At 36.0% G+C, this 27,261-nt stretch overlaps 1 long non-coding RNA gene across 1 annotated transcript; it reads right to left on the reverse strand.

Moving 5' to 3' along the window:
• Positions 1 to 885: 885 nt before the first annotated feature.
• On the reverse strand, positions 886 to 6,475 carry LOC129928821 (uncharacterized). The gene is made up of 2 exons (XR_008780317.1): positions 4,236 to 6,475; positions 886 to 1,376 (listed from the first exon to the last, which is right to left on the reverse strand). It is a non-coding gene; the product is annotated as an uncharacterized LOC129928821 (long non-coding RNA).
• Between the last annotated feature and the right edge of the window lie 20,786 nt (positions 6,476 to 27,261).

The raw sequence follows: 27,261 nt of genomic DNA on the forward strand, positions 1-27,261 counted from the left end.
TTGTGTACACGTTCTTTATCCCCCATCCAATCTCGGATCAAGTTGAAATTTCGCACATTTCCTTTACCTGACAACACAAGAATCAATAAAGAAAAATTAACCATTTAGTTAATTAAGTAACTAATTAATTAACTATTGGCATTTAATTATTTTATTTGGTATCTTGAGCAAGGGAAAGAAATTGTACTTGACTGATGTGATGGTATAAGTTGAATTAGTTCTCTATATACTTTGTAGAGAGAAAAATAAATTTAAAGCTAACAACAGATAACAATAAAACATTCCATCAAAAAGGAATTCTATTTTAATAAGCACTCCCTGGCACAGTGGTTAGTGTATTGGCTTAATTGAGGCGGCTGGAGTTTGAATTCAGGTCGTTCAACTTTTTTTTTATTTTAAAAAATACATTTTAAAAGCAATCACGGTAACATTCACAATGCCCCCTTCTTACTCAACCCAGCCCTTTTCCAACTTGATCTGACAAAATTTAGGATCATAGAGGCATTGAGAAAGCTAAAAGCATGAAATCGCACTACACTAAAACAATTAGTAAACATATTTCTAATAGCACAGCTTTACTACTGTTAGTCTAGATCAGGGGTGGTCAAACTTTTTCTATCGAGGACCGCATTTTAAATATTCGGAAAGGGGTGCTGCATATATGTGTATAAAATATGTTGACAATCCGAATTGAGGAATTACAACAAGAGTTAGCAATTTCTGAATTGTGATGTTGCTTATTCAGGCTGTCTTGAAGTCAACCAATTACTCTGCAATCGTTTGGGTGTAATTGTTCGGGTGTATTACGTGTTGTTGACCAACAAGTCAAACAAGAATAAAACAACACCGGTTGTAACAAGTGAAGAGATGTAGTCGACTCTGATGAACAATTGTATATGGATTTATTCTGATAAAAGGCCACAGTAGAAGTCTCTGTCACTAAACACGTCGTTACCCTGGATTGTTCTATCGCTAACTGATTTTCCGGTCTCTAACCCAACATATCCCAAACGTCACTAGTCCCGTTCAATATGCGTCTACTATGGTGCGTCGCTAAATAACTAAAATAACTAACCTATATAAATAAGGTGTCTAACAGATTCCTCCCCCCCTTGAAAAAAAAATATGTCAATATTTTTCCACTACTGTCAAGTCGTACAAGGGCATTTTCAATTTAATGGGAAGACCACAAACATAAAATCTTGATCTCTTCATCTTGACATCTTCATCTTGACAGTTCCTCATATTCATGTCAATGTTCATAACAGTTCATAACATTCCAGAATCATCTTCATTGGTACACAGTTCATCATAAAAGAAAATGTGGCATCTTATGGGCACGTCACACGTCACAAGTGTTCTTCACTGGCAGTAATCTGATAAAATACAATATTTCAAAAAACAATTATAGACTTTATTTCCACATTCCATAAATTTTTTTTCTTACCACCCTTTTATACGCTTTTGTCCATTTTTCTTTTATACTCACCCTTTTCCATAGAACTAACTTTCGTCAATGATATATGAAATGATTCACACAAAAAAAAATATCCATACTTACTTTCAAATGCTTAACATCAAATTTACTTATCTCCCTTTTCCATAACATATAAATTGTGCCATGTTAATTAATATTACAACATAATATCAAACAGCAATGTACTATATACATAGTATTTACAAGTTTCAAACATATCATTACTATTCTATGGAATGTCACATCATAGAATTTACTCATTATCATTATAGTCAAATATTTAATTAATCAACATTATACTCCCAATTTAAATTCATTTGTCTCATAATATTTTTCAATACATAAATAAACTTTAATAGACAAGTTTAAACCTGATCACGATTCCATATTCAGAATATTTATTTATTTATATCATATCTTGTCCTGTCATTTTGTTTATCATAAGTTCTGTACCCATTTGATCTATGATCATTGTATTTATTTCTACTTTGGTTAATTCTTCCACCAAATCTACAACGAGAACTCGCAATCTTCTGATTGGTATGGAACCCACTCCAACATTCTTTAGCAAAATGTCCTTGTTTATGACAATTATAACAAGTCATGTTTCTTCCATTGTATGAGTTCATAGGTCTATTGTATTGTCTAGTATTTCTGTTTAACACATTTCTATTCAATAAATGTTCGTATTTGTTTTGCCATCTGTTAATGTCCCTCATGGTACAAGACCTAATTCCTCTAATGTTACCCAATAACATATCCTGTGTCAAACTAGGTATTGCTACAGCATTACAGTAACCAGTGAAAAATGGTGTCTTTATAAAAATTCTACAAGCCTTAAATTTCTTAATACTGCCATCTAATAATCTAACCTTTTTCATGTAATCTAAATAACACCATGGTCCTACAAATTTGGAATGAATTGCAATTGTAGTGCATGCTGTGTCCCTGATAAAATTTATAGATTTTCCATTTACTAGACCTTTGAATAGTTTAAAAGTATTTCTCTTTCCCTCAACCATGTTAATTTCTTCTATAGTGTTACCATAATTTAGTTGTTCAATATCACTATCCTCATCACTATAATCTCTATCCTGATTTTCATTAGTATAATAAACTCTACTTGTTTGATTCCTATCTCTATGTTTATTACTACTTCTGTTTTGGTTTCTATCTCTATATGAGTTCCTATCATTAGATTTATAGTATGTTGATTTTTTACAATGGGAAGCTATGTGACCTTTCTTATTGCAATTGAAACAAGTTATTTCCTCATAATGATTATCCCTAGATTTTGATCTTGCATTTCTATCTCTATTTCTATTTTCAAACCTATCTTCAGTTTCTTTAGAATGTCTATCATTACTTCTGACTTTTTTCTCACTTGTGTATCCTATTAAGTCTACCTTATTCTTATCTTTAGTAGAGAATGGATTAGTTGGATATGCATTTTTATAAATTCTCATTATTTCTGTAACTTCATCTAAACATTTTGGATTTCTCTCTTTAATGAATGATTGAAGTTGGGGATCACACTTGTTAATAAAGTTGTCTAACAAAATGAAATTTTTTAATCCCTCATAAGAATTTCCTACTTTTTCTAGTTTTACCCATTTATTAAAAAAATCTTTTTCCATATTAATGGTAGTTTGGGGTTCTATTTCTAATGATGGTATATTGTCAAAGTATTTCTTTCTAAATGTTGTAGCATTATGACCATATGCATTCAATAACTCTCTTTTTAAAACTTGATAGCTATCATCAATATGATGGTCATGATTTTGGCATATTGTTAGAGCTTGACCATGAACAAAGTCTATCAGTATTTCAGACCACTCTTCTTCAGGCATATTAAATGTAGACATTTTTGCCTCATATCTTTTCAAGAAATCACCAATGTCATCCTTCTGTTCATCAAAACTTTGAATTTTTCTTTTTAGCCATGTCTGTGAATTAGGGTTGTCTCTTTGTGTGGTACTATTTGAGTTATTTGTGTTATTTCCTTGTTCAGTTTGAGCTCTGGCTTGTGCTGCATCCAATCTCATCTTCTCCATTTTAACTTCATGTTCTCTAATTTTTTCTCTCTCTTTGTCTTGCCTTTCTATCTCTTCTTTTTTTTCTTCTTTCTGTCTCTCCATTTCTTCCTTCACAACTTGCTGTACATAAGCTGCTAAATCCTTTCCTTTTAACTCCATGGCTTTTCCATCCTGCATAGCTGCTTCCTTAACCTCCTTAAGGTCCACATATGATAATGTAGCCATTGTATGTTATTTTCACTCAAATTTATATATTTTTACTTAGCCTATATTAGTTATGGCTATACTTTAAACTTATTTTATTTTTAAGTTTTTTCAAACTTTTATATAAGTTTTAAATGTTATGTCTCTATCTAGATCTATAGATTTAGTAAATGAGTAAATCTAGTCTGAGTTATTATGGTTATATTCAAATCTGTATATTAGGTCTAGTATCACACAAATTTAAATCTAGTATATTATAGTATGTATAATAATACCATTTAGATCTATAGTTATCAAGAGCACTATGACTATTAGATCTAGTATGAATAACTATGATCAATTTTAAAATTTGATGTGACTGAAGTGTCTAGAGTACTCAGTAGACTCTAAGACTGTCTAGAGTAGATAAGATAGATCTAGATCCAGAAATTATGGTTCTATTTAACCATGCGAAATAAATATGTGTATACAGTGTCAAATATATCTTCAACAAGATATATATATCTAGAATGTACTACCTTCATTCATCTTTCAATTAATAATATTCTCAAATTAGAGTCTAGATGATTTAATTGTACCAAAGAGATGTACAACAATTTGCAGATCTAAATTTAGCCAGACGACAGTGTTTGACTACATAGCCAGTTTCGGCATTATTCTCATGGCAAAATCATATTTGATTTTAACCGCTCAAACTAAAATTATTTTAGTCTGATTCACAGTAAAAGAATCCTACCCGCACTTTCTATCATTAAGTGAAAAAAAAATACAGATCTAATTAAATTAATAAAAATAAATAATTTAAAATAATATAAACAAATGAAATAATTAAATGAGACTATCACTATGGGTTGGGATGTGACAATATGGCACACAATGATAACGTCACGAAGTAACTAGGCAACAACGGATATGACGTTTACACAAACAAAACAAATTACAACTCTAAACGTATAATATAGCTTTTCATCTAAATTATGTCTTTACCCCGAACGGGTTTAAGGCTTCAGCACCACCTGAATTTACTCAGGCTAACATACCAAATTTAGACAAAATCTATTTCTAAGGGCAATCTAAACATACACTAATAAGAAAAATGGCACTTAGCTTTTGATAAGAAAGATCCCTTTGTTCGGACTCCCGAATATGCTAGATCACAACAAATTCCACTGCCTCTCTTCCAGTTCTGACTCTGTTCTCCGGTGCTACCAGTATCCCACGTAATGCCACAGATGTCTTGATATGCCACAGCAAAATGAGCAAAATGTTTCAGTTTCTTCGACGACTGTTGATGACTGTATGTGTAGTTCCGACGACCTTGTGTACACAGTTACTGACGAATAGGTTAACGGTTCTTCTGGCGATGACTTGATTTGTGTAGACGACTACTGACAAATAACAGTCTCTTGACGGCAACTTGATCTGGACGACTGACGAATAACGAATTTCTTGACGATGACTTGATCTGGGCTGACGAATAACGGCTTTCTTGACGATGACTTGATCTGGGCTGACGAATAACGGTTCTCTAAGAATAGTTCACTGCTTCTGCTGCTACTCTGGTAGTACGACGAAGTTTGCTGTTGTACTCTGCTTCAATAGACCAAACTGTCCAATGTAGACTAGGTGAAACCAAGGTCACCTCCGACGACGTTCCGTTAGACGATTAACGGTTTTCAACGAAATTAAGTGGACGTAGCTGTTTCCACAACTTCACTATCAACAAATCTAGATATGGTCTAGACCGACGAATATTAGATATATCAATGTTCAGCAAATACGATTTTACTAACCTTCCAAAGGTTAAACACAGTGACCGTTATAAACGTGGCAAGCAACCGGTTCAATGAGCAAACTGCTCCACAAGAATCTCTCCAAGGGTAAGACGACAGAGCGATTTCGATTTAGTTAGCTACCAAACTTGTAGTACTCACAATACTTCTGACAGCGGGCAAACTGTCCTTCTCGAAACTGACGAGGTAAAACTTGATACTCGATGTGGCTCCTATGACGAAGAAAAAAATATGTCCAACAGGTTCACTAACGATCTCTCACCCGTTATGAATGAACGGTTTCTCTGGTTGTAGGTCGATTCAGCATATGAAGATCAGGCTTTGAGAATATACTGGTTAAGTAGACCAGACGTTACGATGATTACTGTCCTGACGAAGGTCACCCTGAGTTAACGGCTCGTTGAACGTGCGATCAAACAGGCGACGACTGTATGTAGATCTAGAACAAAGTCACTCTGCGATGATAATGTGTTCAGCCGTACTCCGATGAAATCTTATATCTTCGAGTGCACGACCCTCACCTGAGTAAACGTTCTGCTTCGAGGTCCGGTTCGATGTTCGGGCGTCGGGCTTCGAGCGTCGGGGGTCGCCACTGTGATGTTGCTTATTCAGGCTGTCTTGAAGTCAACCAATTACTCTGCAATCGTTTGGGTGTAATTGTTCGGGTGTATTACGTGTTGTTGACCAACAAGTCAAACAAGAATAAAACAACACCGGTTGTAACAAGTGAAGAGATGTAGTCGACTCTGATGAACAATTGTATATGGATTTATTCTGATAAAAGGCCACAGTAGAAGTCTCTGTCACTAAACACGTCGTTACCCTGGATTGTTCTATCGCTAACTGATTTTCCGGTCTCTAACCCAACATATCCCAAACGTCACTAGTCCCGTTCAATATGCGTCTACTATGGTGCGTCGCTAAATAACTAAAATAACTAACCTATATAAATAAGGTGTCTAACAGATTCTAATTTTACGATTATTTCTTTCGATTCGTTACTGTCACATTTCAACACGAATTCACATTGCACTTAATGTGAAATATTTAACTGTTTACACTTTAACAAACTTTTCCGGAACTATGGAACAACTTTACTAGTTGTTATCCCTGTGACTGTCAAATTGCAGCCAGTCAGCATCGACCTTTTGTTACACTTGTTTAGTTTCAAACAAAAAAAAAATGCTTGTTCACAGATATATGCGGACCCAAATAGTGTACAAGTTTAGAAACAAAGTTTTTTTTAGTATGGAAATACAACTTCTGGTTTCCATAAAACTTCCGCGGAATTACTGAATGGAACTTCTCTTTCAGGTCATAATTTGTTATGTCCTCTGGAGCTGAATCAGCTTCTGCACTAAATGGTGAGCTGAGGGTATTGAAAACTGGTTCTTGACGTCATAAACTTTGCTTTTAAATTCTACAATCAAAGAATCCAAATAAGTTTTGTACTTTTAATCATTTCACTAGAAATAGTCTCACCTTTCAGCAAAGGAAAATGACAAAATCTGTTTTCACTTGTTTGCCTGGAGAAATAGGAAAGTTTTGTTTGAAAAGACTTAACATGCACATACATTTCATTTTCAAACTAAAAACATGGAAATGTCTTCCACTCTTCATTTGAAATATTAGTATTAGTCACAGTCTACTTTAATAAACCTAACAATTTCTTCCTTAAGGTCCCATATTCTTCTCAATACCTTGCCCATGCTAAACGAGCAGACGCTACTGTAGTACCGAACTTCGAAATGTTTTGTTTCCAAATCATCAAGTACTTCTCGGACCTGCCTGTGGCTAAGACCCCTTGATAACTGTGATAACCAAATATGTTTAATATTCAATGCAGCTTTGTGCAAACATTCTCGATTAGAGTTTATGATTGGGATATTGTTCTTCAATTTAAAAAAACAAACTATTTTCCTCAGTCAAAGCACGGACTCCATCAGTTGTTACACTTGCCATCTTGTTCACCGTAGCATTGAAGTTTGTGTCTTTGACAGAATATTTCGAAATATTGCCAATAAGAATAATCTTCGTTTACTCAAAACGTATTAAATGACATGTAGAGACAATGTTTCTTTAACCTCTTTTATCATAAATGATAAGAATAAGAAGTTTCAATAATTTATATAGATATTTACAATTATTTATTTTAGTATATTTGCATTTTATATGAATACTTTGTGGGCATACCTGATTTCTGTAGGTGTTCGCGGGCCGCATAAAACACTCCGCGGGTCGTAATTTGCCTACTCCTGGTCTAGATTTATTACAAATTTAATTACATGACTGATCCAAATTATTGAAACAACTACTCTAAATATAAGCTTTGTATTTTAAAAAATTAATGTTTGTCTTCTTTAGAACAAACATGTTCAAAGCCGGGTATTTCTTCTAGTATGAACTCAAACAGACTCTTATGTTTACATCCTCATTCAGTATTGCTAGAACAATATCACTCAAGTTGAGGCTTTGAAGTACATGTTAGTGTGTGTGTTACCATGGAGATTACACACTGATATTAACCGATATTGAGCCTTCGTATTGCAAAAGAGCTCACAGCTCAGCAACAAAAAGCTGGCTAGAAGAAGAACCCTTGTATAAAAAATCATCAGAAATTACATTCATATATCCCTATCTTCTGTGTTTCTATGGAACTATAAGTGTATTTCAAATTATTACAGAAATATGTTATGGCTTTTAAATCATTCACATTTACAAATTGACTTATATGAATTAGCAATACTTTAAAATACTATAGTTTTAAAAATCATATATTAAGCTGTTATAAACATACAACATATATTATATGTAACATGGGCGGGGTTTGAAGGTAAAAAAATACCTCTTTAATATTAAAAACAAAGTAATTTATACACTCAACATGTTATGAGTATATTCAAAGGTGTTTTGAGTTTAAATTCCCCTCCAGTGGGGAGTGAAGCTAAAAATTACATCTTCAATATAAAAAAAAAAGAAAATACACACTCAGAAATCTATGAGCGTTGCCAAAAGGAGTTTTGAGTTTAAACCCTCTTTCAGAGTGGTTTGATACTAAAAAAAGACCTCTTCAATATAAAAAAAAAAAAAAGCAAATTACACACTAAAATTATTTGAGCGTAGCCAAGACAATTGGGGGTTTTGAGTTTAAATCTCTCTCCTACAGATTGCTTTTAAAAAAGTTTAAAACGACTCCAGATGGTTTTGAGTTTAAAATCCCCCTACAGAACGTTTTGAGGAGAAAAACCTCTATCCTCAATATTATTCTAAAGCAAACTACAGTTACTAAATTCTATGGGGTTTTGAATTTAAAAAAACCACATAAGTCCAGAGATTTTTTAGTTTAAAACCCCCAACAGTTGATTTTGACGATAAAACTTCCCTTTCGATATAAAATATAAAGCAAACTATAATCACTTAATTCCAAGAGAAGTTACATATTTCTTCCAGTGGCGGGGCTCAATTATTAAAGTGCATTGACTAGTCATCTGTCGAAATTGAAAAACACTAAATGTGGCTCAACAAAGATGGCTAAGACAGATTTTAGAAGTCAGTTATAGACAAGGAAATCCAATGCCGAACTGGGAGTCGACCCGTTAGTAAGATTGTGACAGAGCGTCGCATGAGGTTTGCGGGACATGTTCTCCGACAAAATGAATTACACATACGAAGATGACATCCTAGTACAACTTGGCGCCACACATTCATGAAGGTCCTCGGAGCAGGTGGGAAGAGGCTTCAGACATTACCAGTGACAGATTTTTGTGGAAAGAGCAAATGCACCGAACGGCGCGGGAGGGTCAAAGTCAGTAAGAATAAATAAAGAAAAATAAAAGTTTTTAATAGCAGTAAAATGCACTGTAGATACCTCAGAATATGCATTTTGTTGGCTTTCAATATCAGAAATAGTGCATGGCCCCGCGCTGGGGGAGCTCCTGGCGCTCCCCCAGACCCCATTGCTGGCAATGGCGGGAAGTCTACAATTTTCCCACTAACTCCAGGAAGAACCTATTATAAGGCACAATAAGCGTCTTCCGAAAGAATGATGGGTTAGAATGTAATAAAGATTATATACACACATGCATACTTATAAATATATTTTTTTCGCGGGGGAGGGGCGCGGGGGGGGGGAGAAAAAATTCCCCCTCAAACCCCCCCCCCCCCCGTAAAAAAATCCTGGCTACGCCCTGATATGTAATATTTCTATTAAAAAGTAAGTTATTATATCATAATATCGAAGAAATGCCAACAACCATAGAGATAATACAGAGTGACACCTACATCTGAAATATTGAATGTTGAATGTTATAGAATGCATACACTGGGTGATGGGTTCTCAAATTTACATAAATAGGACACTGTATTAAGTTTTTGTTTGAAAGACTATTGAGAAGATAACTTTAAAATTTATTGCCTCAAAATTACCAAAATATATCCATTATTTGGATCTCTCTCTCTCTATCTCTCCGCACAAACACACACAGTGCTTAAAACAAATACTCCAATGGGAAGTAATGATATAATAGTATAATAGTACTGATGAATTAAATTATCTCAATTATTTCCCCTTATTCCAATTCTAGTTTTAAAAAGAAATAAAAGATAAAGACCTTTCAAATATTGGGAAAATTTGTTCTAGTCATAGAGCTGTTTTTTTTTTTTGTTCTCAGAGCGATGTCTGAACATTATAGCATAATAACCGTAGATCTCGTGGGCCTCTATCTCATGGGCCACACACACATATATATACTTTATTTATTTTAATGGCATCTCAGACATCTTTTGTACCCTAGACAAAGTTCATTCTGGAGTTTGTGAAAGGAAAGTAGACACCCCTCCCTTGCCAGCTTTGCGATCCGTGGGAGCGCTGTGAGTTCCCCCAGCGTATCTCGGGACGGAGCACCAGCGCCAAGCATTATTTCCTGTATTTGAAACTAAAAAAAAAATGCATCTTCTGAGGTGTCAATATCCTGCTACTTTTCTATTTAAAATAGCAGGTCGAAAGTCAAATCTGATATTGACTGAACTGTATTAATGGAACCCAGTGACTGGTAGAAAAAGGAATCAATATGTGAAATCTTTTATTCCCGGTAGGGTTGAACTTCAAATGACTGTAAAAGTTTGCTTTAGTTTTTAATTCCGTGGTTTGAATTTCTCAGATTTATTTTAGTAATGGGTTCCTGCAACTGGCAGAGAAAATAAAACATTGCTAGTCTCAAATGGTTATTATAGTTTTGCTTTAGTTTTTAATTGGGGGTAGGGGATAACCACAAACCTCTTTTGGCTACGCTCATGGAATGTAGTGATTATAGAATTTGTAGCTTTATTTTTTTTATTGGAAGAGGGTTTTAACCTCCAAACCTACTTTGACTAGCTTCGTGGAATTTGTTGACTTAAGTTTTCCTTCATTTTTATTTTTTTATTGGATGAGATTTAACATTGGCTGTAGCTTTTAACATTGGCTGTAGCTTTTAACATTGGCTGTAGCTTTTAACATTGGTTGTATCTTTTAACATTGGCTGTAGCTTTTAACATTGGCTGTAGCTTTTAACATTGGCTGTAGCTTTTAACATTGGTTGTATCTTTTAACATTGGCTGTAGCTTTTAACATTGGCTGTAGCTTTTAACATTGGCTGTAGCTTTTAACATTGGCTGTAGCTTTTATCATTGGCTGTAGCTTTCCTTTTTTTTAATAGGAAGGGAAATTTTAACATCTAAAGCCCCCCTTGGCTACGCTCAAGGAATTTAGTGACTGTAGTTGGCTTTATTTTTTTATTATTGAAGAGGGACTTTTAATCCTAATCAGCCTGAAAAAGGGGTCAAACTCAAACTGTTGGACAGTTGGGGCACCACACATCATCTGTTAATCATTTCTCATTCTTGCATTCACATTTTATAAATCTCTAGGGTCATTTCATTGATGGTATCACTTCTTTTGACTGTTCCCTGCAGTTAGATCTTTGCGAGCCCTGAAGATGTTTTGATATAGCCTTACAGTCCTAGCTGATCTTTGCGAGCCCTGAAGATGTTTTGATATAGCCTTACAGTCCTAGCTGATCTTTGCGAGCTCCGAAGATATGATATAGCCTTACAGTCCTAGCTGATCTTTGCAAGCCCTGAAGATGTTTTGATATAGCCTTACAGTCCTAGCTGATCTTTGCGAGCCCTGAAGATGTTTTGATATAGCCTTACAGTCCTAGCTGATCTTTGCGAGCTCCGAAGATATGATATAGCCTTACAGTCCTAGCTGATCTTTGCAAGCCCTGAAGATGTGATATAGCCTTACAGTCCTAGCTGACCTTTGAGAGCCCTGAAGGAGTGATAAAGCCTTACAGTCCTAGCTGATCTTTGCGAGCCCTGAATATGTTGTGATATAGCCTTAAATTCCTAGCTGATCTTTGCGAGCCCTGAAGATGTTGTGATATAGCCTTAAATTCCTAGCTGATTTTTGCGATCCCTGAAGATGTGATATAGCCTTACAGTCCTAGCTGATCTTTGCGAGCCCTGAAGATGTGATATAGCCTTACAGTGCTAGCTGATCTTTGCAAGCCCTGAATATGTTGTGATATAGCCTTACAGTCCTAGCTGATCTTTGCGAGCCCTGAAGATGTTGTGATATAGCCTTAAATTCCTAGCTGATCTTTGCGAGCCCTGAAGATGTTTTGATATAGCCTTACAGTCCTAGCTGATTTTTGCGATCCCTGAAGATGTGATATAGCCTTACAGTCCTAGCTGATCTTTGCGAGCCCTGAAGATGTGATATAGCCTTACAGTGCTAGCTGATCTTTGCAAGCCCTGAATATGTTGTGATATAGCCTTACAGTGATAGCTGATCTTTGCAAGCCCTGAATATGTTGTGATATAGCCTTACAGTCCTAGCTGATCTTTGCGAGCCCTGAAGATGTGATATTGCCTTACAGTCCTAGCTGATCTTTGCGAGCCCTGAAGATGTTGTGTTATAACCTTACAGTCCTAGCTGGCGTGTTTAGACAATAGGAAGAAGGTAATTGTACAATTACTTGTATTAAATGGTTTTGTATTAAATAGTTCATCTAAAATCTAAACTATACGTTTTCCAACTGTAGGGAATGCACCGTGCTGACAGTGTAGGGTGGGGTGGACAAGAAGCACGTCAATTTATTTTTAAGTGACATAAAATGTATTTTATTTTTTGGGCTAGTTATGAATCCATTTCTGAATATTAACCAAGTAAAATGATAGAAATGTCAATGTGTATAAAATCAAAGTACTTTAAGTAGATAGACATCGTTTCACCTTCGAAGTATGACCTTCTCAAATTTGTAAAAGGCGCCTGCAACACCGTCAATTAAAAAGAAATTATAGTAAGACATTTCAATACGTCTTCGCCAATGAGATTCTTCTCGACTTTCTTTAAGTCAGAATGGTTGAATCTCTCCAGACTCGTGCATCATTCTGTTCAAGAGTTATTCGTGACAAAATTAAAAAAGGTCCTCGTCAAAATTTGAAACGAAGCTGATCTTGGGAAGACCACGCTCATTACAGACGTACGTGCGACATTTGTATGTTGTAAAGGCCAGTACTAACTCTTAGCAAACGACCAGGAGAATGCATTTCTCAGCTCTCATTGCAAAAAAACACCAAAAAAACAACTTAAATAACGCCTCGTTTCACGCACTATTACTTCAACCTTTTTTTATATGCGCTTTTATCACTATGAGAAAAAGTGCCTTGTAGACGGCAAGAGACCGAATTTCTGAAGACCTGAACGCAGGAAAACGCTTAGCTCTGGTTTTCAATACAATTTGTTAACTTCTTTCCAGAGGCTAAGTCAAAAAGTCTTTGAAATGTTTTGTATAATTAAAAAAAAAGTCTATTAAGTATTTAAAATGATCGTTAGTATCTAAATGTGTTATATATAAATTCCTATTTAGCGTCAATCAATGTGAGCCGTACTAATACTTCGTATAGGCTGTATGGCTGCTTGGTTATGTGGTTCGTGCTTCGGGCTGTTCTCGCGATGGTCCAGAGTTTGAGCCCTGCCAGTTTTAGGAACAATGATCTAGATCGAATTAGTGTTGATTGAGCTTTCAATAAATAAACTGTTGAATTAGAAAATCAATGGAAGGACACACCAACCATTCACCGAAATGTTTCACTGTAAACATCCGTTGCGATTGACAAAAAAAAAATAAACACTTCTTTTTAGCAGAACAAGAAATATTAGATTAAGTCAACATTCATTTGTCACCATACACTGAGCAGCGGCCCCGCTTTCGTGTTCCACCTTCCAACATACAGAGTAACTTTTGAAAAGTTCTTTCATTAAGATTTGAGTCAATAGTGTGGGCGGAGGAAGTGCCTTGAGTCACGTGAATGGGATATTTAGGTACGCTACAGCATTTACACACGCGATCAGCGTTTTCTATAGAAAATGTGAGGTTTGGTGAGATGCTGAGAGGCTTCACAGCAGGGAGTGTGGGGGAGAGCCACCCGACTCGATTTTGTTCTCGGCTTCTCGTCAGACAATTAGTCGAGATCCTCAAGTGGCGCGAGTAGCGAGGGACGTAGGTGACAAGGCTGCGCCCGGCAGCTCGGTGTGATTGAGTTTGAACGTAGCTCTCCAAAGGAGGTCTTTGTTTGGAGGTTCTCAAGATAGTACCAGAAAGAGCACGCATTTTAGACGTAAGGATTAAAACGAAGTGATGGGTACTAGTTAATTAGAATCTGAACACGAACTAGGTTGTTAGAATCTGAACACGTACTAGGTTGTTAGAATCTGAACACATACTAGGTTGTTAGAATCTGAACACATACTAGGTTGTTAGAATCTGAACACGTACTAGGTTGTTAGAATCTGAACACGTACTAGGTTGTTAGAATCTGAACACATACTAGGTTGTTAGAATCTGAACACATACTAGGTTGTTAGAATCTGAACACGTACTAGGTTGTTAGAATCTGAACACGTACTAGGTTGTTAGAATCTGAACACATACTAGGTTGTTAGAATCTGAACACGTACTAGGTTGTTAGAATCTGAACACGTACTAGGTTGTTAGAATCTGAACACAAACTAGGTTGTTAGAATCTGAACACGTACTAGGTTGTTAGAATCTGAACACGTACTAGGTTGTTAGAATCTGAACACGTACTAGGTTGTTAGAATCTGAACACGTACTAGGTTGTTAGAATCTGAACACATACTAGGTTGTTAGAATCTGAACACGTACTAGGTTGTTAGAATCTGAACACGTACTAAGTTGTTAGAATCTGAACACGTACTAGGTTGTTAGAATCTGAACACGTACTAGGTTGTTAGAATCTGAACACGTACTAAGTTGTTAGAATCTGAACACGAACTAGGTTGTTAGAATCTGAACACGTACTAAGTTGTTAGAATCTGAACACGAACTAGGTTGTTAGAATCTGAACACGTACTAGTTTATTAGAATCTGAACACGTACTAGTTTATTAGAATCTGAACACGAACTAGGTTGTTAGAATCTGAACACGTACTAGGTTGTTAGAATCTGAACACGTACTAAGTTGTTAGAATCTGAACACGTACTAGGTTGTTAGAATCTGAACACATACTAGGTTGTTAGAATCTGAACACGTACTAAGTTGTTAGAATCTGAACACGAACTAGGTTGTTAGAATCTGAACACGTACTAGGTTGTTAGAATCTGAACACATACTAAGTTGTTAGAATCTGAACACTTACTAGGTTGTTAGAATCTAAACATAAATTATGTCATTATAATCTGAACATAAATTATGTCATAAGAATCTAAACACGAATAAGGTTATTAGAATCTGGACATGAACTAGGTCATTAGAATCTGGACATGAACTAGGTCATTAGAATCTGAAGAAGGTCTGGGGGGAGGGGGGAGGAGAGAGTCTTTTGCTCACCTCCGCAAGAAGACAATCTATTGAAAGATCCTTGTGATAAAGTTCCATATAGTCTTCGTTTAGTTCATTTGTTGTTTTTTCTTTTTGATTCTTGTCGTGTCTGTGCCAATGAATAATTGTGCAAAGTTTCAACTTGATCCGTGAATGGGTGTGGGAAAGATAACGTACACAAACTTGTTACCAGACAGACAGAAAGACAGACAGAAAGACAGATCGAGTTGTACGAAGAACTTTGTTTGGATATACTTTAGAAGGCTTCAGAAACAGGCATGACCTAGAAAGCACTTTGGAAGAGAGTTGCCTGACTCAGTTTCAGTTCGAAGGTTGTCGAGTGTAGCTTTGACTATCTATCATGGGCGAATGGAGGGTGAGGACACAATTAGCCAACCATACTGTTGGGCACAACCCTGGTGACGCCTCTGATTATATCAATCTCACACAGAACAAAGAAAAAAGTTAGATGATTTATTTTTTTTTTGAGTTTTTTTGCTAGGAGCGTGTTACGGTTAAAGATTGTTGCACATGTTTGACATGGAATGAGAGATCTAGTATAGGTTGTCCAAAATGATGAACATTCCACTTTTTTTTTTGTTTCCAATGTCATTCTGCTATTGAGCTAATTCAGTTGGTTCTATCCTCTAGTTTTTGCGTCAATTAAATCGAAGGGAGTATTACCAAGCACTCAGCCCCCAGGCCCCCGAGTCTAATATTACGTTGAATGTTGTATGTAAGTGTGTTGTGACCAGTCAGACGTTCCACCAAGTAAGCAAACTGTTGAAGGATTGTCAACAGATCTCAAATTACGCCTTCACTCACTTGACAGTTCTGTTGACAACATCATAACCTCCCTGCTGGGATAATTACAGACAACCTGCATCTACCCCCCCCCCCACCCCTGTAAGATGTCGACTTGGGATTAGTCTCTTTTATCCATCTCTCATTAACAGCCAATCGGAAGTAATCCTCTGAGGTAGGTCACTGCTGCAGCACATATTTGTAGGCCCTTTGTTCAGGCTCGGGCTCCGAAGGAAGCATCTGCACTTGAGCGATCTCGTAGAGATTTGTAGTGCCCTGATTAGTAACGACATCATCGTTTTGTGTCTCGGGCTTCATCATCACGCTGTCAGTCCACAGCTCCTAATGTTGGGCTACATCTGATGCTGTACACCGAACGCGGACAAAAGAATTTCCCGCCTAAATATGTTTAAAGACGTCTGCTTAGCGCGCGCACTTTTTCAAGTGTTTATAGTTTTTGATTGTGTTTTAAGAGGTGAAGGAGGTGCAAAGAGGCGGGGGGCTGCAATAATAAAGACAGCAAATACTACGAGTTAAGGCATTAACTTTTGCTTGTGTTCTGATCTAGGTTCACTATGTGTCTGATAGGTGGGGCATATTTTGGGATCCCGTGCGGGACGGACACTTCAAATATGTGTGCACTATATGTTTTAAGAATTTAAATGTCGGATTGTTTTGGGTGGATGTCTTTGAGCATGAAAGTAAACGTTTGATTGAAGAGGGGAGATGTCCAAAGGGAATGTACCATTGATAGTATTTAAACTATGTAAAGAATTCTAAATATATTAAAGGACAACGCAAGATGTGGCAATAAAAGATTTTGTATTTGAGCTTGTACTGAAAGGTTGTAATGACAGCTTTTTAAGAGGTTGATGAGAGGTTTTGCGAAAGGTTTTGGTAAGATGGAGTAGTGAAGAGTTGTAGTGAGAGCTTATAAGAGGTGGAAGTGAGTGGCTCTCTACTTCTAGGACGACAGACTTTTTGATTTGTTTCTGATTGCAATTGGAGGAGTTCACATAAAATTTAAAAAAAATGTGAAGGACTCTCAATTCAACTTCAATGTTGTCTAAATTTAACTTCAATGTTGTCTAAATTTAACTTCAATGTTGTCTAAATTTAACTTCAATGTTGTCTAAATTTGAAAACAAAATGAGACACAAATGGAAAAACTTGGGAATTTTTGATTTGACAGCGTTAAAAAATGACCAAAATATTATGACTTAACTATTTAAATAGACATAGAGTTTGGCGTGAAGAAGGATATTTCATTAATACACAACGAACATTCTAATACCACCAGAAGAGGTGTGAATATAATACACAACGAACATTCTAATACCACCAGAAGAGGTGTGAATATAATACACAACGAACATTATAATACCACCAGAAGAGGTGTGAATATAATACACAACGAACATTCTAATACCACCAGAAGAGGTGTGAATATAATACACAACGAACATTCTAATACCACCAGAAGAGGTGTGAATATAATACACAACGAACATTCTAATACCACCAGAAGAGGTGTGAATATAATACACAACGAACATTCTAATACCACCAGAAGAGGTGTGAATATAATACACAACGAACATTCTAATACCACCAGAAGAGGTGTGAATATAATACACAACGAACATTCTAATACCACCAGAAGAGGTGTGAATATAATACAAGGAAACGTAAATTAACAAGACCGTGACATGAATCACCTGAAGACATTCTGGTCCATCCATGTTAGACTTTCTATGGCATGAATCAACTGAAGACATTCTGGTCCATCCATGTTAGACTTTCTATGGCATGAATCAACTGAAGACATTCTGGTCCATCCATGTTAGACTTTCTATGGCATGAATCAACTGAAGACATTCTGGTCCATCCATGTTAGACTTTCTATGACATGAATCAACTGAAGACATTCTGGTCCATCCATGTTAGACTTTCTATGGCATGAATCAACTGAAGACATTCTGGTCCATCCATGTTAGACTTTCTATGGCATGATTCAACTGAAGACATTCTGGTCCATCCATGTTAGACTTTCTATGACATGAATCAACTGAAGACATTCTGGTCCATCCATGTTAGACTTTCTATGGCATGAATCAACTGACTTTATAGCATTTTCATATAGCAATTCATCAAAGACAACGCCAAAACTTAGCGATTCAAAAAAAAATATTTTTTCTCACTAGTTGTGAAGCAGGTAAGTATTTTTATTTACTTTCTCCTCTCTCTCTCTCTCCTCCCTCTCTCTCCTCTCTCTCTCTCTCTCTCTCTCTCTCTCCTTTCTCTCTCTCTCTTATATTTCTCTTTCTCTACCTGCTCTTTCTCTATTTCTTTCTCTCTTTTTATCGTTTAGCCTCTTTTTTTTTATTCTTCTCATTTCAGGCGTAGAAGAGCTCCATCTCTCCTCGAGTACTTGTCAAATCAGAGTGGATGTAGTAGATCAAAACAGAAGGACCTAATTGCAACGAGCGAACTCTTTTGTCAATGGAAGGCCTTAGAAGACGATCTCACTACCAACTCTCGAGCTCAGCAGGGAAACGAGACTTCAACTTGGAACTAAACAATAGACCTGGAGGGCTCTTAGTGTGCCCAAGTGTGTGTGTATGTTGCTGTACATTCAAATGTGTGTGTGTGTATGTTGCTGTACATTCGAATGTGTGTATGTATGTTGCTGTACATTCAAATGTGTGTGTGTGTATGTTTCTGTACATTCAAATGTGTGTATGATTGTTGCTGTATATTCAAATGTGTGTGTGTGTGTATCTTGCTGTGTATTTGAATTTGTGTTCGTTTGTTGTACAATATGTGAGGCGCAGTGGCTGAGCAGAAAAGCGCTTGGCTTCCAAACCGGGATTCCCGGGTTCGAATCCTGGTGAAGACTGGGATTTTTTATTTTCGGGATCTTTGGGCGCCTCTGAGTCCACCCAGCTCTAATGGGTACCTGACATTAGTTGGGGAAAAGTAAAGGCGGTTGGTCGTTGTGCTGGCCACATGACACCGTAGGTCATAGTAACAGATGACCTTCACTTTATCTGCCCTATAGACCACAAGGTCTGAGGGGGAATGTTACTTTATGTGTATGTGTGTAGTCAGTGTGTAGATATAAAACGAGATCATGTTTGATTCACGATCCTGAGGACTTAGGTCAGTGATTGGCCAACTTGTAGTGAGTAACATGGGCAGTTTAGGTTAAGTTCATATGTTTCAATGGCCGATGTTAAAGGACCAACTGCCTTCACTTTTCCCTTGTATTTCAGGTACACATTAGAGCTGGAGGACAGTTGACGATAAAGTTATTTCCAAGGTTGAGCTGAGGCGTTTTTATCTCTCTATCTACTTCAGGCACAGTTCCAAGAGTGAGCTGGGGCGTTTTTTTCTCTCTACTTCAGGCACAGTTTTTTTTATCATTTTTATTATTGAAAAAAAAAGTAACGCATGAGGGTGCAAATGTTGAAATAATTATCTGTGTAAAAGATTTCAATTTAGAAAAGTGCATTTCCACCAGCGATTGCATAAACAGTTCAAAATAATTCTTTGCGACTGTAAAATTAGGAGTTCATTCAATTCAATCTGTAAGCCAGGATTCACTTTTTTACATCTAACGATAGTGCTACCGCTTTAAATCATCTTTTCAATCATTTTTAGCCTTTGAAATCGTGTTTCAAATTCGCTTTGGAGAGTCTAGAATAGTATCAGTTTAACCTCATGAAATGCGGCAATTTATTTCTTTGCTTGCTATAAGACAGGCATATATAACAATTTGCATCTTTTTAATTCCCCCCCCCCCCCCCAAAAAAAAAAAACCTCCACATAATGAATTTTTTTACTTAGATCTTTAACAATAAATTAAGTCATGTCACAAAGAATAGCTATGAAAATGCAAATATCAAAAGTTATGCTAAATTTTTAAATAGATCACATTCCGAAGACCTTGGTTCTCATAAAAAAAAAATTCGTTTTTTATTTGCCAAATTCTCCTAAAATGTTGTGCAGTTATGCACATAGGAGTCATCAGATTGCATAAAATTAAAGAACTATTGATATGGTCTGTAAGCCCACGGGAACGAATATAACAAGTTTTACTATGAGCTTTGAGAGCGATCTGCAGCTTTACCCACCAGCCACTTTCAGACAATGACCTGAAGGCCAGGGAATATTTCCGAGCTACGGGCCTACGCACAGCACAATCACCGTCCAGTCCAGGAACAGATCGTCTGCAAGCTCACCTTGCACTGTAAATAGAAGTTTCAAGTGGTCGGCACAACACGGGTAGGATATGACCCGCGTGTCGTAGTTTGAGCATCCCATCTATTGAAGGTGTGATTTTGATAATGTGGTTTGTAAAGATCTTCATAATCACAAATGATTTGATCTTGAGGTATTTGAGGAGAAATATGTTTAGAGAGTATTAGAAGAACTGTTATAGAGCTTAGATGCGTTTATTATGTATCTTTTATGTAGATTGTTAGTCCCCACCCAATTGGAAACACAGCCTCTGTACATAGATCTGAGTTTCCTGTCTCGCGCCAGACACTCTCACCACCTGTTCCATTAGATATAGTGCTCAGTATGTGGTCGTTGTCTACCGTCTGATATAACATCCACTTATTAAGGTAACTAAATCCCAGGTGTTGGATCATTAAAATATCGGAGGTGGCCGTCTTCCAGAAGCTTAGTGGATTTCTAATTGGACCCTTCACGCGCTGTCAAGCACCCATTGTTAGCCTCGTTAGTAGCGGTCAATGGTTAGGAGAAGCTCAAGCCCCAGAACCAAGTAAACATAATGTACAGAGAAGAGAGATCACGTGACATGAGGTCACACTGGTGTGACAATTTGTACATATATCCGTTAGGATAGTGATAAGTTTGAAGAACTGTAAGAGTTATCTTTTTTTTTTAAGGATTAATTCCCCCGGTACTATATTCGTTATTTTTAGACTTGGACACTGTTTCGTGGGTGGGTGTTCACACTTTCTTTAAAAGAAAAGAAAAGGAAAAAGAAACAAGAAAAATCTTACTCTGGAATAAATGCAACCTAACACAACTACACCAAGCTGCATTAAACTTTCAACAAACATTCTTATTAGAAAAAGACATTAACCAACTAGTCGATGACCTCTGGAATTTCATTAAAAACCATCTTAAAAGCATTATAGAAAATCATGTACCAACTGGGTATAGCTCAAATAAATGCTGTTTTAATAATAGACTAAAGAAGCATTTTAAACAGAAGGAAAACCTATACAGAAAATTTAAAGAAACTAAAGCAGAAAGAGTTTACAAAAAGTATATAAAGATTAAACACCTAACCCAAAAAGTAAGCAGACAGCTGCAGAGTGAATACATAAACAATGTAATATCTAAATGTGAGCTTGCGCTCCCAGAGCTATATTTTTATATATTTTATTTTTATAGGCTAGTGCCAAACTTATTATTGGTACTTCCGCTTTTTTTGAATAAAAAGTGATGCCACGCTGTTTTAAAAACAGTTCAGTGTACAGTTGACCAGTGGTCAGTACCATATCTGTCTGTGTGACAGCTGAAGATATTTGTGGTCTGTCGTCTAATTATATTTTTATTCCTGTACCTGGGACGGCCTGTAAGTGTAGAAATATTTATTTTTTTTTACTAGATCTATACTATGTGTAAGGTAGTTATTTTATTTTCTACTTGGACTATTTGTCATAATAGTTGGCAACATGCTGTACGGAAGATGGCGGCGTCCATCAGTCCTAATAGAATATAGATCTAATATAGTTTTGCATTTATGTATTGCAGGCTATTGTTACTGCTTTTAACTGCTGCTTTTAGCTGCTGCTGTTGAATATTACTGCTAATAGCTGCTGTTTATAACTGCTGTTGTTAGATCTATTCTAATTCTAGGGAAGTTAGTGTTACTTTTGTTTCTGCTATTGATAGTTTTGTTATTGTTTCTGTAGATCTATTCTATTCTAGATCTAATTCTAGGGAAGCTTAAGCTAGTGTTATTTTGTTTCTTTATTATCGCCTTAGTAAACTTAGTTATATTTATAGTCTGTTTCTCAGTTCTGTTCTTAGTGAATAGTAAGGTACTGAGCCTAAGGATAAGATATTCTTGTTTTAGTGTTAGTGTTATGAGTGTAATAGTAGGATATTGTAGATCTAGACTAGTTTATTGTAGTTTGTTTGTCGATCTAAGTCTAGGGTAGTAGTTGTAGTGATTTAGTTAGTTGGTTTGGTTAGTTTGTTAGTGTTTGTAGTGGTGTAGATTTAGAGGGTTTTAGTTAGTTGATGGGTTCAGTAGTAGTGATTAGTCAAGTTAGTGTATATATTATTTATTATTATTTGATTCCATGTAAATAAAGTTTCATTTTGTTTATTTATACTAAACTAAAGTTTGTTATCTTGTTTTCACTTAGTTAAGTTAGTATAGTTAGTTGTCTGGTTACTTAGGTGACTCTAGCCCCTTGGTCACCATACCGAGGTGCACAGATTGAGCCCACCCAGTAGCGCAAACATCTGCCTACTGTTGGTAAATTTTAATGTTGAGCAGAGAATAGGTCCTCTCTATCCACTCGCGCCTGCCTGACCTGCTCACATAAAGATAACAACAAAAACCTATGGTCATACATTAAGTCTAAGAAAATGGAAACAACAGGCAAAGCGCCATTAAAAGATGAACATAACATAATACATAATGATAATGATAACTAAAGCAAACATCCTAAACAAGTACTTTGCATCAGCATTCTCAGCCCCAGGAGACAAAGACATATTACTTAATTTGAAACAAGTAGAGAACATAGAAGATATAGTAGTACAAGAAAATGAAATCCAAAAACTATTAGCCAACACCAAACCAAATAAAGCGTCTGGACCTGATGGTATTCCAGCTAGATTACTCAAAGAACTAAGCAATGAGCTAGCCCCAGTGTTCAAAATACTCTTTCAGGCATCGCTTAACCAGGGCAGAGTACCAAAGAAGAAAAGGACTGTAAAGAAGCTTATGTCACACCCCCCCCTTTTCCTATTTAAAAAAGGAGAAAAATCTGACCCAGGAAACTACAGAGCAGTATCACTTACCAGCATCACATGTAAAATCCTAGAACACATAATATGTAGCAACATCATAACCACTTAGACAAACATAATGTCCTCACCCCATAGCAACATGGCTTTAGGAAATATAGATCATGTGAAACACAATAGGACTAATTGATGATTTTTCAAAAGGTTTAGATAATAGTGAGCAAATTAATGCTATCTTACTAGATTTTTCCAAGGCTTTTGACAAAGTTCACCACCATAGTTTGCTTAAAAAAGTAAAATATTTCGGCATTAATGGTCCATTGCATCAGTGGATTAAAGATTTTCTGATAGGGAGAGAACAAACTGTAATAATAAATGGCTCTAAATCAACACCGATAACAGTAAACTCAGGTGTACCTCAAGGAACAGTCTTGGGTCCACTACTATTTTTAATTTACATAAATGATTTACCAAATTGCATTACTTCAGGAACAAAAGTCAGATTGTTTGCAGACGATTGCATAATATATAGAACAATAAAAACAACACAAGACACAGATATTTTACAAAGAGAATTAGATGAATTACAGAAATGGGAATCAAATTGGAGCATGTCTTTCCACCCAGAAAAATGTCAGTTGTTAAGAGTAACAAAAAAAACTAAAACAAATGAATTCCACTTATCTTATTCATGGCAAACCAGTAACACAAACTAAAAACGCAAAATACCTAGGTGTTATAATAAATGAAAAACTGTCATGGAATCCACATATTGATGAAACTATTAAAAAAATCAAACATTAGGGTTTATTAAAAGAAATTTCTATAAATCAAATAAGAACATACAACTAAAATGTTATTTAACCTTGGTTAGCCAATAATAGAATATGCATCCTCCGTTTGGGACCCCTCAACTCAAGAAAACATTAAGAAACTGGAACAGACACAAAATAGAGCAGTGAGATTCATAACAAACGAATATTCACATTTGACTAGAGTAACACCTTTAGTAAAATCACTAAATTTAGAAAGCCTACAGGACAGAAGACTCAAAAGTAAAGTAGCAATTATACATAGAACACTGAACCATAATCTTCAAATACAAAAACAAAATTTAATAAAATACTCTGAAAGACACAAAGATAAAGGCACATTCCTCATCCCATATGCTAGGACAAATTTGTACAAATACTCCTTCTTCCCTAGTGCTATTAGAGCATGGAATGAGTTGCCTGAGCTAGCCAGGAAAACAAGTGACTTGGCAGAGTTTAAGTCATTGGTTAATATGCATGACTAAATGCATGACGCGTAGGACGTAATCATCTTCTTTTTTGAAGTAACGTCTGTAATATATAAGATGAATACACAAAATGAATTCATGTGAGGCTCCACTGTTCCTAATCCGAAGTCGTCTACTAACAATAAAAAAAAAATAATTTAAAAAAAAAGATATACATAAATACACAATAACTGTCATATCTCTCAATGTTGCAATATTTATTTCCCTTTTTCTTGAAAAAAAAACACAATTGATTAATCACCTATAATAAATTAACTAATTAATTAACTAATTGGTTAATATTTTGATTGATTTATATGTCACAAACAACAATGAATACTTGTGCGAAGAATGGGAAGTGTAGTGCATGTCAATGAAATACAGGAATCCTGCCAAACAGACAGAAGAGAGTTATCAATATAAGCTTTGTAACATTGCTATTTGTAACAAAAGTTATCCAAAGGAGAGGGGGGCTTGTCTTTCGTCTAATGATTTTATTTTGGCTCGAAATGCCATCGACCAATAAATAGTATAATGATAATCTTTACCCTGTTCTCTGTTTTGGCATTTTGGGTTCTATTAACGCATACTACTAATTCGGACCACTGGCGGATCCAGGGGGGGGGGGGATCGCCCCCCCCACTCGGCCGACCCCCCCCCCCGAGGTGGGGGCGGACGAATTATAGTATAGAATTCACACAATTTGTATGCGAATTTATTACTTATGTTAATAATATATACTAATTATTTATATTTCAACCTATTTTTAGATTATTTCGCCCCCCCCCTTTCTAGTATTTTGGCCGATTTGGTAGGGTCGGGGGGGGGGGCGATGGCATCAATCCGCCCCCCACCCACCATAAACTTTCGAGTGGGGGGGGGCGGTCAAATCTATTTGTAGAAATCACAGCTTGCTAACAGAATCAATTAAATATCTATATGATTAAAACTTGTTATTGGTATTTTAACCGGTCTTTATATAATTTCGTTCACCTGTTGGCCGATTGGAAGGGGAAGAGCGAATACCTCCACCACCCTTCCCATCTAAACCCTTTGAGTGGGGGGGGGGGGCGGTCCTACTTTTATGGAGAAATCATAGTATGTGAACAAAATTAGTCGAATATCTATATAATATGAACAGGTGGAAGTGTGATACATGCAATCCCCTTCCCCCCATCGGACAAATCAATACTTTTTCTTTTTGTATTATAGTAAGAAATTACAAAATTAAAAAAATCTGTCACTAATATAATTTATATATGCTATAAAGTAAATTCTTATATCGAGTCGCCCAACCCCTATTCTTTAATGCAAAATGCAATCAATAGCAGAAATTATAAAAAGGAGCGAGAATTAATCGTTTTCATTTTACCGCCCTTCCCCTTTCCAGACAGAGTTTGTGTAATTTGACATGAATTTATCATAACTATTTTAAGAAAGACTTTGTTTTGGAAAAGTTATAATTCTAACGAAATTTTTCAATATAACAGTCACGGTTGAGATTAGTTCAAAAGCCAGATAATCTTTTCCTAGTCGACTTTTTTCAACCTTTACTCTATCTCATATTTTTCTAGTTAAATAAATTTAGGACTATAACTCACAATTTATGCTTGAATTCTATTGAATATTATTAATCGAATTTTTTATTTTTTTTGGCGGCGATCTTCAAAACCTTAATCTAAATATCTGGGGTATCTAATCTTTTCAAAGAACAAATCAGTTGTATTTGCAATGTATTAAGGGACTATAAATTCATATTAGAATATTTTTCTCATTATTCAAAAGGCACTTTATAATAGAATGAATAATGAGTTGTAGGTCAGGAGAATGCGTTACTGCAGTGAAGAATGCCAGAAAACGCTTTTAGCGTCGAAGCTTCGCCCCGAACCCCACTGATAAATAATGAGCTGTAGATGTCAGAAGAATGCGTTTCTGCAGAGAAAAATGCAAGAAAACGCTTTTGGGCGTCGGGGCTTCGCCCCGAACCCCACTTAAGAAGCTTACAGCGCTCTCCCAGACCCCCAAGCTTGCAAGAGAAAGACTTTTTTTTTCTGTTTTTTTCGCCGTAGATTTAGAAACAGTCTTATTTTATTCTCATATGTCGAATACATACATATATATATATATATATATATATATATATATATATATATATATATATATATATATATATATATATACATGCTGTACGCACGTTTATGCATAGGGTTAGGGTTTACTGGGCGTTAGGGTTAGGGTTTGGAAAAAAATCGCCCCACCCCAATCCAAAGTTCTGGATCCGCCAGTGATTCGGACTGATTTAATTATGTCCTGTTCAGAAGACTGAATATCAATAAGGCTTTTAGTTTTTCAAAATAATATTAGTAACATAATCAATAGAGATACTATTACGATTAGTAAACTAATATGAATAGAATTACCTTTTCAAATTCATTTTTAATCATTTAAAATTATCTAGATCTTTTATATAAATATGACATACTATTAGTCTCTACAGCTCAGAACATATTTATCTCCCTTAGTCACTGACATCATGTTGTCTATAAATAAAAGCGTTCAAAACCATATTTGCCTCCCTTTGTCTTTTACACTACACTGAACTCCGACTCGAGGAGAGCTTGTTAGTCCTAGAGATCAGCGGCAGACGTCCGCTATTTTGATCTGTTATGTCCACAGGCTAGCGGGCAGTAGTGGTCAACTGAGCAAACCGAGGGTCGCAAGGCAAGAACAGAAATAGTTTTGATAATCCATTAT

The sequence above is a fragment of the Biomphalaria glabrata genome, chromosome 10, assembly GCF_947242115.1.
Source record: "Biomphalaria glabrata chromosome 10, xgBioGlab47.1, whole genome shotgun sequence".
Lineage (NCBI taxonomy): Eukaryota > Metazoa > Mollusca > Gastropoda > Planorbidae > Biomphalaria > Biomphalaria glabrata.